Source organism: Sus scrofa, chromosome 7, assembly GCF_000003025.6.
Source record: "Sus scrofa isolate TJ Tabasco breed Duroc chromosome 7, Sscrofa11.1, whole genome shotgun sequence".
Taxonomy (NCBI): domain Eukaryota; kingdom Metazoa; phylum Chordata; class Mammalia; order Artiodactyla; family Suidae; genus Sus; species Sus scrofa.
Genome location: NC_010449.5, coordinates 92,666,549 through 92,681,670, shown reverse-complemented (window position 1 = coordinate 92,681,670; position 15,122 = coordinate 92,666,549). Strand labels below are relative to the sequence as shown.

General features: G+C 47.0%; 1 long non-coding RNA gene across 1 annotated transcript; it reads left to right on the top strand.

The window, feature by feature from the left end:
• LOC106508572 lies at nt 883-13,874 on the top strand. Its single transcript, XR_001305518.2, has 3 exons — nt 883-1,412; nt 8,365-8,543; nt 12,549-13,874. It is a non-coding gene; the product is annotated as an uncharacterized LOC106508572 (long non-coding RNA).

The window sequence follows — 15,122 nt, the reverse complement described above, 5'->3', positions numbered from 1 at the left end:
TGAGCCAGGGTCTGGGGTGGATGGGGCACATGGACAGAGAACATGCAGAGGGAGGGGTCTCCCCTTCTACCTCCAGCTGATGGAGGGGTTCTAACCTCTGAGTAGCAAGCATCCAAGGTCCCCCCAGACCCCAGGGGGCTCCTGCTCCCTGGGCCCTATTTCTTTTCTTTTCTTTTCTTTTTTTTTTTTTTGTCTTTTTGCTATTTCTTGGGCCGCCCCCACGGCATATGGAGGTTCCCAGGCTAGAGGTCAAATCGGAGCTGTAGCCACCGGCCTATGCCAGAGCCACAGCAACGTGGGATCTGAGCCGCATCTGCAGCCTACACCACAGCTCACGGCAACACCAGATCCTTAACCCACTGAGCAAGGCCAGGTATCGAACCTGCAACCTCCTGGTTCCTAGTCGGATTTGGTAACCACTACGCCACGACGGGAACTCCTTTCTTTTCTTTTTTCCATTTTGGCCACCCAACGGGATATGGAGTTCCTAGGCCAGGGATCAGATCTGAACTGCAGTTTCGACCTAAGCCGAAGCTCTGGCAATGCTGGATCCTTTTTTTTTTTTTTTTTTTTTTTTTTGTCTTTTTGCTATTTCTTGGGCCGCTCCTGTGGCATATGGAGGTTCCCAGGCTAGGGGTCGAATCGGAGCTGTAGCCACAGGCCTACGCCAGAGCCACAGCAACGCGGGATCCGAGCCACGTCTGCAACCTACACCACAGCTCACGGCAACGCCGGATCCTTAACCCACTGAGCAAGGGCGGGGACCGAACCCGCAACCTCATGGTTCCTAGTCGGATTTGTTAACCACTGTGCCACGACGGGAACTCCTGGATCCTTAACCTGCTGTGCTGCACCAGGGATCGAACCTTCGTCCCAGCACTCCAAGACACCACCAATCCGGATGTGCCATAGTGGGAATTCCACCCTGGGCCCTATTTCTGCTCTTGCAGAGATCTTGGATAGAGACAGAATAGGAAAGGTCTAGGTTCAAGGCCAGACAGTCCAACTCCGTGGACCTCCCTTCCTCACCTGTAATACACCCTCCTGGCTGGTTTGCCAGGGAGGTGGAACCAACCTGTCCACAGCCAACGCTGGAGGTAGCCTGGTGCTGGGGATGCCCCTTGCCTGCAGCCACTTCCTGCCCTCACTCTGCATGTCATTGCCAGAACCCAGCAGGGCTGTGAACCGCTTCCCGGGCTGTGACTTTCCATGGCGAGTGAAAACTCGAAGAGAGACCATGTCTTTTTGTATTTCCCCAGCAACCAGCAAGGGCTTGGCACTGGGCTCCTTGGGAAACGCCTGCCAGGCTGAATTGTTCAAGGCTGGAATCACAGCTGAATGACTCACCCTGCCCAAGATGCCCGCGTTAATCCAGCGACTTCATTCCAGTCACCACTTGTTACCGAGTGCCGGTGAGTCAGGGGTCCTCAGCCCTGGCCTCACAGAGGAGCCCGTGGCTGTAGGAGTAGGGCTGCGGGAAGAGGGCTTTACAGTCCTCAGGCTCAGGAAATACCCAGACCAGCCAAATCAAGATCTGCAGGGCTGGAGTTCCCATTGCGGCTCAATGGTAAAGAACCTAGCATCCATGAGGACACAGGTTCAATCCCTGGCCTTGCTCAGTGCGTTAAGGTTCCGGCGTTGCCGTGAGCTTCGGTATAGATCACAGACAAGGCTTGGATCTGGTGTTGCTGTGGCTATGGTGTAGGCCGGCAGCTGCAGTTCTGATTTAACCCCCAGCCTGGGAACTTCCATATGCTGTGGGGGCGGCCCTGGAAAGACACACACACACACACACTCAAAGACTTGCGGGGTTGTGCTCCAGACAGCACCATTTTTTACATATAGTCTCTTTCAGTGTCACCTGTATGTTTAAAACTCCAGAGCGTTTGTTTAAAACACCAATTCTTGGCAGCGACCCCAGACTCGAAGAATCAGACCTGGGGATGGGCCCTAGGAGTCCTCTGACTCCTTCCCTGAGGAATTTCTTTCTTTCTTTTTCCTTTTATTATTATTTTTTTAAATTTTATTGGAGTATATTTGATTTACAGTGCTGTGTTAGTTTCAGCTGTACAGCAAAGTGAATCAGTGCTGCACATACTTGTATCCATTCTTTTTTAATTCCTCATATTATTACTAGTATTATTATTATTTACTACTTGGAGGAAACCATTATGAGGAATACGCAGAATTCGCCCCTGGGTGCAGCGGGCCGCAGAGAGGAGGGGGCTCTTTGGTTGAGGGAGGATCATTCCAGCAGAGTCAGGAGAGGTGGAGGCTGGGGAGGCTTCTTGGAGGAGGTGGAGCTACATTCCTCTCATTTCTTAAGAATGAAATTCTAAGGGTAGAATTTCAAAGGCATTCTACCTTTGAGGAAATGGAGAGAGCAGGGGGAGCTTTCGTTAGTTATCTATGTATTTCCTCTAAGCTGCTTCCAGAGCTAATCAACTCCCTTAGGGCAGCCTCCAGGTGGGGCTCCTCCAACTTCTAAGTGTGAGCTGAAAGGACCTCACACCATCTTCAGGGGAAATTGGACCAAGGGGAAAGGGGGATGGGGAGGCAGCTTTCAGTCCTGGGAGAGCTCCTGGAGTTCCTGCTCCTATGCCAGGGTCTGACCTGGCCATCCCTAGGCCCGTGGAGACCCAGGAATGGGAATAAAAGAGGCTGGGGTCCCAGTGGTCCCCAGGACTGGCCCAGAGAACCCTAGGAGCCAGACCCAGGGTGTGAGACCTGAGCCATGACTCAGGGGAGCATGGGACCAGCCCTGGAGCATCTCCATCTCCAGAAACAGCTCTGAGAGGGACATGTGCCTCTTAGCAGACGGGCCTGAGCCGAGGCGCCTTCCTCACAGCTTGTGCGGAGTGTCGTGCACATCACCTGTTCACTCATTCATTTGCTCATTGGACACTTGCTATATGCCAGCACCCAGCGCGGCTCCGCAGGTTCATCGTGAACAAAGCAGACAAGGCTATCGCTCTTGTGGAGCTGACATACAGGAAAGAGAAGAGACAACAAAATGATAAACAAATTAATATGTGATGTATGATTGTCATGACATCACACTGTTAGCCACCAAGCCTGCTGGCGTTAGGAAGAAATAGGAGTGAGGTAAGGGAGAGGGAGTGATTGGGGTGGGAAGAGTTGAGCTGGGTTTGCTTAGAGGCTGGGGAAGACCTTTAAAGAAAAGACCATGGGAGTTCCCGTCTTGGCTCAGCAGTTAGCGAACTCGACTAGCCTCCATGAGGATGTGGGTTTGATCCCTGACTTCGATCAGTGGGTTAAGGATCTGGCGTTGCTGTGGCTGTGGTGTAGGCCAGCAACTGTAGCTTGGATTCGACCTCTAGCCTGAGAACTTCCATATGCCGTAGGAGCAGCCTCAGAAGCAAAAGAAAAAGCAAGCAAGCAAGAAAGAAAAGACCATGAACAGAGGCCTGAAGGAAGTGGGACATGCAGACCTGGGGACAGGAACAGCAGGTGTAGAGGTTCTGAATCCAAAAGGAACAGGTACATTTGGAGCAAAACAAGGAGACCGGTGTGGCTCCAGCAGAGGGAAGAAACGTGTGTGGCACGTGGGGGTGGGGAGGCAGGCAGGGCCGAGTCGATGGGGCATATGGAGCCCGGCCTTTTTCTATGGGTCTAACAGGAGGTGACAGAGGTTCTGGGCAGAGGAGTGCCAGAGCTGGCTTAGGTTTGCAAAGGCCATTCTGGCTGTATGCAGAGAACAGACAGCTGGCAGGGACCCCCTGCAATGAGGCCCCTGCTGGGGCAGGCAGAGAGGTGAGAACTAGGGTGTTTGCTCTGGACATGCCAGGAGCAATGGCTTACAAAGCTGCTGGTGTATTTTGAAAGTTGAGCTGACAGGAGTTGGTAATGAAATGGAGGTAGGTGTGAAAGATGTGATGCAAGGTAATTCCTAGGTTTGCCACGTGAGCTTCTAAGTCAGTGGTTCAGGGGAGGGGAGGTTAAGGATTCTGAGTCTGGAGTGGGGTGGGGGCTGGGCAGGGGAGATAAGGCTGGAGATCTGTTTGATTGGCCTGTAAATGGACTGACAGTCTTGGGAGAGGTGGGATCCCTGGAGAAACTTAGAAGGGAGGGGAAAGGGGTGAGGACCAGGCCCTGAGCCTCCACCATGAAAAGGTCAGGAAGAGGAGACTGAACTAGCCTGGGAGACTGTAAAAGAGAAGCCAGGGGGTTCCTGCTGTGGCACAATGGGATCGGGAGTGTTTCTACAGTCCAAGGACACAGGTTCGATCCCTGGCCTGGCACAGAGAATTAAGGATCTGGTGTTACTGTAGCTGCAGCTCAAATCTGATCCCTGACCCAGGAACTCCATATGCCTCAGAGCACCCACTCCCACCTCCCCCACCCCCCAAAAAAAGAAGAGCCAGTGCGGTAAGTGTAAAACCAGGCAAGTAGGGTGTGCAGACACAAGTCAGCTCAGACAGGCAGGAAAGAGGAAGGGCTTAACTGTGTCAAAAGCTGCGATTGCCTCTAAGATAGAGGCCCACCTGAAATGCTTTCACTGGCACGTTGGAGGTCGTGGGCAACCTTGACAAAAGAGCTCTGAAAGGGTGGTGCAAACTTGGGCCTTACAAGAGTGAGCACAAGCTTGAATAGGATGGACCGGGATGGAGAGGCGAGGACAGACCCATCAATTGAGGGATTCTGCTGTACAAGGGAACCGAGAAATGCAGCCACAGACTAGCCTGTTGGACCTGCAGGGAGAAGGAGGATCCGATGGTCACTGATGACCTTGCTGAGAGGTTTCAGAGCAGCAGACGTGATAAGCTGGGGACTGATGAGTTAGGCAGGAGGCCCTGCATTTGGAAGGAAAGAGGGAAGAAAGCTTAAACACGTGGCTAACTCCCAAGGAAATGGAGGGCTTCTGCAGTGTTCTTTGTGGCCCCCAGTTTCACCATCACTGTTTTGGAAAGCCAAAGAGAAAGACGTCACTTAAAGAGCAGGGCCAATGAGTTCCCACTGTGGCTCAGAAGTAACAAACCCGACTAGTCTCCATGAGGACAAGGGTTGGATCCCTGGCCTCGCCCAGTGGGTTAAGGATCTGGCATTGCTGTGGCTGTGGTGTAGGCCTGCTGCTGCAGCTCTGGGTCCCCCCCTAGCCTGGGAACTTCCATATGGCTCGGGTGTGGCCCTAGAAAGAAAAAAAACAAAACAAAACAAAAAAGCAGAGGCAAGATAGAGACTGATGGAGGAAGGTCCCTAAAGAAAGGAGGATTAGAGCCCTTTTTTGCCTAAGGCCGAATCTGCCTGGGGTGGATCTGGTCGGAAAGCCAGTCTGGCTGCGACAGCGAATGCAGAACAGCACAACTGCGAACAGTCTGCAGTCTCACAACCCAAGGCTTTACCACTGGATGATGCATTAACTTAGGAATCCATCAGCTCTGGTGGGGGCGGGGGCGGGGGTGGGGGTGACACAGAGGCGCTAATGCACCCCTGGCAGGGAAGAATGCTTCCTGCTGCTTCACTGTTCCCAGAGCCACACCTGTGAAATAATGAAGAAGACCTTTACATCCAGAAAAAATGAGGTACCAGTTCAGATGCCTCAAGCCAATAAAACAATCATGCTTGCTACTTAAAGTGTGGTCCCTCAAGCAGCAGCACTGGCTATCAACTGGGATCTGGGTAAAAAATACAGACTCTCAGATCTATTGAGTCAATCTTATGTTAGCAAAATTCCTAGGTGATTCTAATGTGCCACCTAACCATTAACTTTGACAACCATGAACTTAAGCCATATTTTAGGAGTTAGATTTTTAGGGTAGGTTCCGCAGCAATCCTGCATGTAATTGAAGACTAACCATTGTCCAGAGGTTTTTGTTTTTGTTTTTGTTTTTTTCCTTTAAATCCTGATGGTTGTGGCCTCATGATTAAAACATGGCTGCCACAACTCCTGCAATCATGACCAATATGACACGGTTCAAAGGTTGGGAATTGGGTACAGGGCCAAGGTGATAAGAGCTTGTTTTATGAACTCTCTCCTTTAGTCAAGCAGGCCTTTTCCGGATCCCTGCAAGAGATGTCCCCTTGGTTTTGTTGGGCAGAGTCACGCTCAGCTGCTAGGGAGCCTGGGACAGTGAATTTTTGGCTTTTTTATTGTCCATAGGGAGAAGCAGAAAATGGAGAAGATGGTTGGAAAGGGCTCCTGGGTAGCTAGTCATCAGTATGTGCCATAAAAGGCAAACATGAAACACAAATGCACATATGGCAAACTTAACACATTAAATAAGTAACCAGTTAATTAATTAATGAGAGAAAACAAGATCAGGGTCCTCTATTAATTTTCTGTTTTTAATTTATTTGCTCAATTATGCCATCTATTTTTTTTCCTGCTTAATTGACTTGCTTTATGTTTGTCCACATCAAAAATCAAAACGTTTTCTTTTTGTGTGTGTGTGTGTCTTTTTGCCTTTTCTAGGGCTGCTCCCGTGGCATATGGAGTTTCCCAGGCTAGTGGTCTAATCGGAGCTGTAGCCACCAGCCTAAGCCAGAGCCACAGCAACGAAGGATCTGAGCCGCGTCTGTGACCTACACCATAGCTCACAGAAACGCCGGATCCTTAACCCACTGAGGAAGGCCAGGGATGGAACCTGCAACCTCGTGGTTCCTAGTGGGATTCATTAACCACTGAGCCATGACAGGAACTCCTCAGAACGTTTTATTTAAAATATAAGCTTCTAGGTGTTCCCTGGTGGCCTAGGGGTTAAGGATTTGGAGTTGTCACCGCTGTGGGCTGAGTTCAGTCACTGGCCAGGGAACATCTGCATGTCACAGGTTTGGCCAAAAATAAATAAATATATAAATAAAAAACAAGCCTCTTTGAAGGTGTAAATGCCCATCTGAATATAAACTTTGTGGGAGTTCCCATTGTGGCTCAGCAGGTTAAGAATCCGACTAGTATCCATGAGGATGCACGTTCGATCCCTGGTCTGACTCCTCAGTAGTAAATATGTTTTATTTGGGTTAAAGGATCTGGCGTTGCCACAAGCTGCGGGGTAGGTTGGAGACTTGGCTTGGATCCAGTGTTTCAGTGGCTGTGGTGTAGGCTGGCAGCTGCAGCTCCAGTTTGACTCCTAGCCTGGGAACTTCTGTATGCTGCCAGTGCAGCCCTAAAAAGAGAAAAACAATAAAATCACGTTTGATTTAAATACATATATTTATACTTTAAATATATATATATACTTTGAATACTGTTCCCAGCTCAGTATCACTATACTCAGTAAAAATATAGAAAGTAGTCAGGCATGTTTATTAATGCTGTTCAAACACAGAAATGTGCTGTCCACAGCAGCTGCATGGAAGAATCCTTAGACTCTCATACACCCTTTAACACAGAAATGCCACTTCTAGTAACTGGTCCCAAGGAAATAATCATGCCTGCATTTCAGAAATAGCCATTGACAAGCTGCTGATTAAAATTGGGGACAAGCTAAATCTCCAATGACAGGGTGTTGCTTAAATGATACAGCCCTACAATGAGATATTAAGCAGCCATAAAAAAATGACAGTGTTGAGTAGTAGTTAATGGGATGGGAAAATGTTCACAATATATTACTAAGTGAAAAAATCAGTTTATAAGGCAGTAAGTATATAGAATAATCACATTTTAATTTTTAAAAATACAGTTATGCTAAAACACACACACACACACACACACACACACACACACACACACACACACACACACACACGAATACTGCAAGACCTTTCTGGATAGTAGGGTTATGAGAGGTTTTGATTTTTTTTTTTTTCCTTTTTAGGGCCGCACCTGCAGCATATGGAAGTTCCCAGGCTAGGGACTGAATTGGAGCTTCAGTTGCTGGCCTACACCGCAACCATAGCAATGCAGGATCCGAGCTGCATCTTCGACCTACACCACAGCTCATGGCAACGCCAGATCCTTTACCCACTGAGCAAGGCCAGGGATCGAATCTGCATCCTCATGGATGCTAGTCAGATTCATTTCTGCTGAGCCACAACAGGAAATCCCTTGATACATATATATTTTTTCTGACTCCTCTGTAGTAAGTATGTTTTATTTGCTAAAGGAAAAAAAAAAGAGAGCGTTTGTGGAGCTCTGATTAGAATCTAGGCTTCTATTTCTCACATCTTCTCCCTACCCCTGCCCCCAGCCTAAACAAGAAGCCTCCTACCTCCCCTGCCTTCCAAAGTTGTGGAGGCGTCTGGAGACCCCTCCTACTGGGCCACGTTTCTGTTTTGGTGGAAACTCTTAACGTTTCCATAGCTTCATGTGAGTGTTCAAATTATTCATCTTAATTAAGTAGGACTAGGTGTTGTTTTGACCGAGATTCTCACCCATCCGTATTCTTTACCTCCTGTTTGTTCTAGAAGCCGAGAAAGAGAGAAGGCTTGAGAGGGAGGGCAGATCCCCCCCCCACGTGGTATCTACATCTGAAAGGCAGCCTTTCTGCTGGAGGCCCGCTTGACTTCCTACACCGCCACTCCCTTACAGTCTTGAAAGCCAGCAAGAACTGTTCCGCTGCAAAAGTAGCTGCCTGGATTCCAAGGTGGGTCAGATATTATCCCCCATCTAAGTAGACCAGGTGGGGAGTTCCCGTTGTGGTGCTGCAGAAACCAGTCTGACTAGTATTCATGAGGATGCAGGTTCGATCCCTGGTCTCGCTCAGAGGGTTAAGGATCTGGCATTGCCGTGAGCTGTGGTGTAGTTCGCAGACACAGCTTGGATCCTGCATTGCTGTGGCTGTGGTGTAGGCCAGCAGCTGTAGCTCTGATTGGACCCCTAGCCTGGGAACCTCCATATGTGGCAGGTGCGGCCCTGAAAAAAAAAAAAAAAAAGTAGTAGACCAAGAGGTGGCTCGATGATTGGACATTTATCCCCTCAGCTAAGATGTGCGTTCCTACTGTGTGCCAGGTGGTTTTGTGGGGAGAGGAAGCCAGTGTAGATAACCTCTCAGAGGTGGTGACACCTGAGCTGAGACTTGAGTGGACTTCCAACCATGAGCACATCTGGGGGAACAGGCTCCCAGATGGGGAAATAGCACTGGGAAGAGCTTGTGTGGGAATGAGCTTGGTCATTTCCAGGAAAGGAGGGAATCTTCCCAGGATGATCCCCACAATGGGGCAATGGGACCAAAAGTTATAAGACATTTTTATGACTCTTGATAAATATAGCTGGATTGCTTCCAAAATGAACTTATGTAAGATCTTGTGTCCAATTGGTAACAGTCATTATTCCTGGAGAGTGGGATTCAGAGCTTAACAGGATGAGAAAAGGGATTTTTTTTTTTTTTTTTTTTTTTTTTTTGCTTTTTAGGGCCACACCCGCAGCATATGGAGGTTCCCAGGCCAGGGGGTCGAATCAAAGCTACAGTTGCTGGCCTACACCACAGCCACAACAATGTGGGATCCGAGCCATGTCTGCAACCTACACCACAGCTCACAGCAACACTGGATCGAGGCCAAGGATCAAACTCGCAAACTCATGGTTCCTAGTCGGGTTTGTTAACTGCTGAGCCATGAAGGGAACTCGAGAAAAGGGATTTTGATTTTTTGATTTTTTTAAAATTTTTTTATTTTCCCACTGTACAGCAAGGGGGTCAGGTTATCCTCATATGTATACATTACAATTACATTTTTTCCCCCACCCTTTGTTCTGTTGCAACATGAGTATCTAAACAAAGTTCTCAATACTATTCAGCAGGATCTCCTTGTATATCTATTCTAAGTTGTGTCTGATAAGTCCAAGCTCCCAATCCCTCCCACTCCCTCCCCCTCCCATCGGGCAGCCACAAGTCTTTTCTCCAAGTCCATGATTTTCTTTTCTGAGGAGATGTTCATTTGTGCTGGATATTAGATTCCAGTTATAAGTGATATCATATGGTATTTGTCTTTGTCTTTCTGACTCATTTCACTCAGTATGAGATTCTCTAGTTCCATCCATGTTGCTGCAAATGGCATTATGTCATCCTTTTTTATGGCTGAGTAGTGTTCCATTGTGTATATATACCACCTCTTCCGAATCCAATCATCTGTCGATGGACATTTGGGTTGTTTCCATGTCCTGGCTATTGTGAATAGTGCTGCAATGAACATGCGGGTGCACGTGTCTCTTTTAAGTAGAGTTTTGTCCAGATAGATGCCCAAGAGTGGGATTGCAGGATCATATGGAAGTTCTATGTATAGATTTCTAAGGTATCTCCAAACTGTTCTCCATAGTGGCTGTACCAGTTTACATTCCCACCAGCAGTGCAGGAGGGTTCCCTTTTCTCCACAGCCCCTCCAGCACTTGTTATTTGTGGATTTATTAATGATGGCCATTCTGACTGGTGTGAGGTGGTATCTCATAGTAGTTTTGATTTGCATTTCTCTTATAATCAGCGATGTTGAGCATTTTTTCATGTGTTTGTTGGCCATCTGTATATCTTCTTTGGAGAAATGTCTATTCAGGTCTTTTGCCCATTTTTCCATTGATTGATTGGTTTTGTTGCTGTTGGGTTGTATAAATTGTTTATATATTCTTGAGATTAAGCCCTTGTCCTTTGCATCATTTGAAACTATTTTCTCCCATTCTGTAAGTTGTCTTTTTGTTTTCTTTTTGGTTTCCTTTGCTGTGCAAAAGCTTTTCAGTTTGATGAGGTCCCATGGGTTTATTTTTGCTCTAATTTCTATTGCTTTGGGAGACTGACCTGAGAAAATATTCATGATGTTGATGTCAGAGAGTGTTTTGCCTATGTTTTCTTCTAGGAGTTTGATGGTGTCCTGTCATATATTTAAGTCTTTCAGCCATTTTGAGTTTATTTTTGTGCATGGTGTGAGGGTGTGTTCTAGTTTCATTGCTTTGCATGCAGCTGTCCAGGTTTCCCAGCAATGCTTGCTGAATAGACTTTCTTTTTCCCATTTTATGTTCTTGCCTCCCTTGTCAAAGATGAATTGACCATAGGTGTCAAGGTTTATTTCCGGATTCTCTATTCTGTTCCATTGGTCTGTCTGTCTGTTTTGGTACCAGTACCACACTGTTTTGATGACTGTGGCTTTGTAGTATTTCTTGAAGTCTGGGAGAGTTATGCCTCCTGCTTGGTTTTTGTTTCTCAGGATTGCTTTGGCAATTCTGGGTCTTTTGTTGTTCCATATAAATGTTTGGATTGTTTGTTCTAGTTCTGTGAAAAATGTCATGGGTAATTTGATAGGGACTGCATTGAATCTGTAGATTGCTTTGGGTAGTAAGGCCATTTTTACAATATTGATTTTCCCAATCCAGGAACATGGAATATCTTTCCATTTCTTTACATCTTCTTTGATTTCTTTGATGAAAGTTTTATAGTTCTCGGCATATAGGTCCTTTACCTCTTTGGTCAGGTGTATTCTGAGGTATTTGATTTTGTGAGGTGCAATTTTAAAAGGTATTGTATTTTTGTATTCCTGAGAAAAGGGATTTTAAAGTTTCTATCTTCTGCATCATTTGAATTTTGTGCCAAGAGTATATGTTGTATTTCTAATTTCTGCATCATTTGAATTTTGTGCCAAGAGTATATGTCATTTTAGAACACTGGTAATAAGCAGGTTGGTAGACATAGTGTCTAATTATTCTAAATATCACATACGCATACAGAAATTCCACTGTATATGAAATATTTCATACTAAAACCCTAATTTTATTAAGAAGTATTTATATATTACCAGGTAGCTCTAAATGAGACAGTTTCACCTCAGAAGTACAAGCATTGATGATTATTACTCTTTTGCCACTTCATTTGGGTTCAGGCTGATGTTACATAAGTCACTTTATCTTCTGTAGGTTTCAGTTTTTTGTGCAATGGGAAGAAGGATATGACCAAGCTCTCAATTCCCTAGCAGAATTGTTCAGGAAATTAAATAAAATAGTACATGGAAAGGCATTCAGCAATAGACTATTTTCAAATGCAATAGACTAGAACGAAGGAAAGAGAATTAGGAAGGCGTTTCCACCTGGAATGGGTTCCCCCTTTATCTACCTCTCACCAAGGCCAGCAGCGTCTCAATAAGCCTTCCTGGACTCTCCCGTTCACCATGCTCTGTCCACTCACTAAATTCTGTCTCAAGTGTTCTTAAACCCAAGGCTGTACAATGTGACATGTTAATTTTTTGTGTGTGCATTAATGATGACATCCCGCAAAGGAGGGTCCAGGAAAGGCATGATGTCCTGAGGGTGGCATTTTGGGCATTAGTGAACAGATAGAGGAGAAGGGCTGATTTGGGGAGAGAGGGTGGGCTGGCCACATACTAAAATTACAGAGAGTGGGATGGGTTGGGAAGGGCTTCAGATGAGACTTTGCAGGAACTTAGGTTCATCTGAGTTTTTCGGTGACTAGCTCTGAGTGTGTCCCATCCCTTCAACTTCCTGATTTCAGTTTCTTGAGATGTGGAGCTCCAGAAATGGGACTATCAAATCTGCCCTTTCTGTTTCATTACGGTGTCTGGTGACCCAGTGGACTTTTAAAAGCTTTGAAAATGCAGAGTTTTTGTGGAAATACAAGGGCCTATTGCTGTTACTTAACAATTGCCTTTGCGCCTAGAGGGGTCACACAAGGATGCTTGCACAACGCCTGCTGACCCAGGGAAGGAGTCCTCCCGCTGGCTTCAGGTTCATGGACAGAGCTTGAGCTTTGACTCCCTGTGGTTGACGTCACCTGCATTCACCAATATCCAGAGTTTCTCCCCTTCCAGCACATGGATGACTCAGCCCCTTGCAGTCAGGTGAGATCATGGGACTAGCTCTGGCAAATGAAATGACAGAAGTTCACTTCCAGGCTGAATGAAAAACTCATGTAAGATTCTCCAGTCTCTCTCCTCTCTTGCCAGTGGTGACTGTGGCAAAGGCCTTGTGTTGACACAGCAGGCCAGAAGATCAAAGTTGCCTGGGTCTTGGAGTCTCCGCATGGAAGGCCACTGTTTTGAATGGCAAGTACACTCTAATTCCATAAAGCCACAGAGATTCTTGGGACTATTTGTTACTGCAGCACAACCTAGCCTACCCTGACTAATACACAACCTGATTCTCAGTTTCCCCTCCCCTATATCACATGGCTGTAATGAGGATTTAATAAGAAGATGTGTGTCAAGCTGTTAGCTCCATTTTGGCTCACAGAAGGGACTCACTAAATGTTCAGTTCTTGCCCACCCCTAGCAAGATGGTCATTCTTGGGAAAGTCAGATGAGGCCACCTGACCAGACCTTTCCATAGACCTCTGGGCGTAGCAATGAGGTCAGTAGCTCTTCATGGAGGCAGGTACACAATCCTTATTATGCAGCAGGTTTTATGAGTTCTGTCTCTCCACACTTCCAGTTCTTTCCATGGAAATCCTAGGGCAATTTAGGTTTGTTGAGAGAGGTGCCCTGACAGCCCCTGATGTCTACCTTTCCAGTTGCAACAAGCTGTGAAGACTCCACCTTCCCCTCATCACTGCCACCAGCTTGCCTCCATCTGCAGCAGAGGGGAGAAAGCTGGTCCCTCACTTACCATGAGCTGTCCTCTCAGTGCCAAGTGCCACGAAAGAATCTTTTGGGACTGAGTCTGCCTTGGTCCTTGTCTTGACTTTAATAACAATAAGAGCAATGTAATAATTAATCAGAACAAAACTCTGACCTGTGGGTGACTTTTTTTTTTTTTTTTGAGTAAAGTTTAGTGAAATGTTGGTGGTGCTAGAAGCAAAACATGAACCCGAATGCTCAATAGGGAGAAAGAAGTGCCCTGTAGAAAACCATCATTCTCTTGTTAACAATGACTGGGTTTGACGGGTATTCCTGTGTGCTGGGGTTTCTTTTAGATGCATCAGAAAAGGAGTTTCTTTCTTTCTTTTTTTTCTTTTTTTCTTTCTTTTTTGTTTTTTTGTCTTTTTTGTCTTTTTAGGGCTGTACCTGTAGCATGTGGAGGTTCCCAGGCTGGGGGTCAAATCGGAGCTGTAGCCGCCGGCCTACACCACAGCCGCAGCAATGCAGGATCCTTCGACCTACACCACAGCCCACGGAAATGCCAGATCCTTAACCCACTGAGTGAGGCCAGGGATTGAACCCGCAACCTCATGGTTCCTAGCCATGATGGGAACTCCTCTTTCTTTCTTTCTTTTTTCTTTTTTTTTTTTCTTTTGGCCATACCCACAGCAAGTGGAAATTCCTGGGCCTGGAATCAAACCTACACCACAGCAGCAACAATGCTGGATCTTTAACCTGCTGAGTCACTAGGGAACTCCAGGAAAGCAGTTTCTTGAATCCCACAGTGAGGGAGAGGAGAAGTTCAAGAGCCCTTAGAAGCCCTTAGAAATTTAAATCAGGGCTGTGGTGGTATTTTCCAGAGCCAGTGACTCAGGATTTTTCACCTGGACACCATCTCCGGCAACATTTCCCCACCACGCTCCCTCTCTCTCTCTCTCTCTCTCTCACACACACACACACACACACACACACACACACACACACACATCCAGTTATGGAGTGGATGCTGGGAGCAAGCTTTTAGCGTAAACTTGAAAGACACAAAAGAAAGGCAAAGTCCATTTTCAAAATCTAGGCTTAGCTGTGGTGGGGCCTGGTCCTCCCTCAGCCCCTCTCCTGACCCACAGGAGCTGGGGCCAGGCTATAACCAGCTGTGTGAGACAGTTCAGGAAAATGACTCCTTCCCAGCGCTCCATCTTATGAGAAACAGATGACTCCTCTCTCTTAAATGGCGATGGCCTCCAGAAATCCATCCTTGTCCCCCCTCTGTTCCAAAGCAAACACTTGCCTTGGCTTCTGTTCTCACGCCTGGACGCGCTCTCTGGGAGTGGAGCTCCTGCGCCAAAGGCCTGGGACTTGAATGCAAGTCAACCAGCTCTATGGGAGCTGTGGCTACAGAGGGAAGGCAGGTTTCCTAACATTCCAGACTGACACATCCCTGGAAGCCTTGTCCCCTTCAGGACCATCACCTGGGTTGGTGAGAGGTTTACTTCGAGGGTGGTAATAATTAGCCAGGTATCAATCTGTGTGGAGCATTTGGCAAATGTTAAGCTCTGTGCTAAGAGTTGGATGCAGGAGTTCCCATGTGGATAGACTAGGAACCTGGGGTTCCGAGGGATCAAGTCCCATCACTGCTGGGTCTTGAAGCTGGGAGTCCG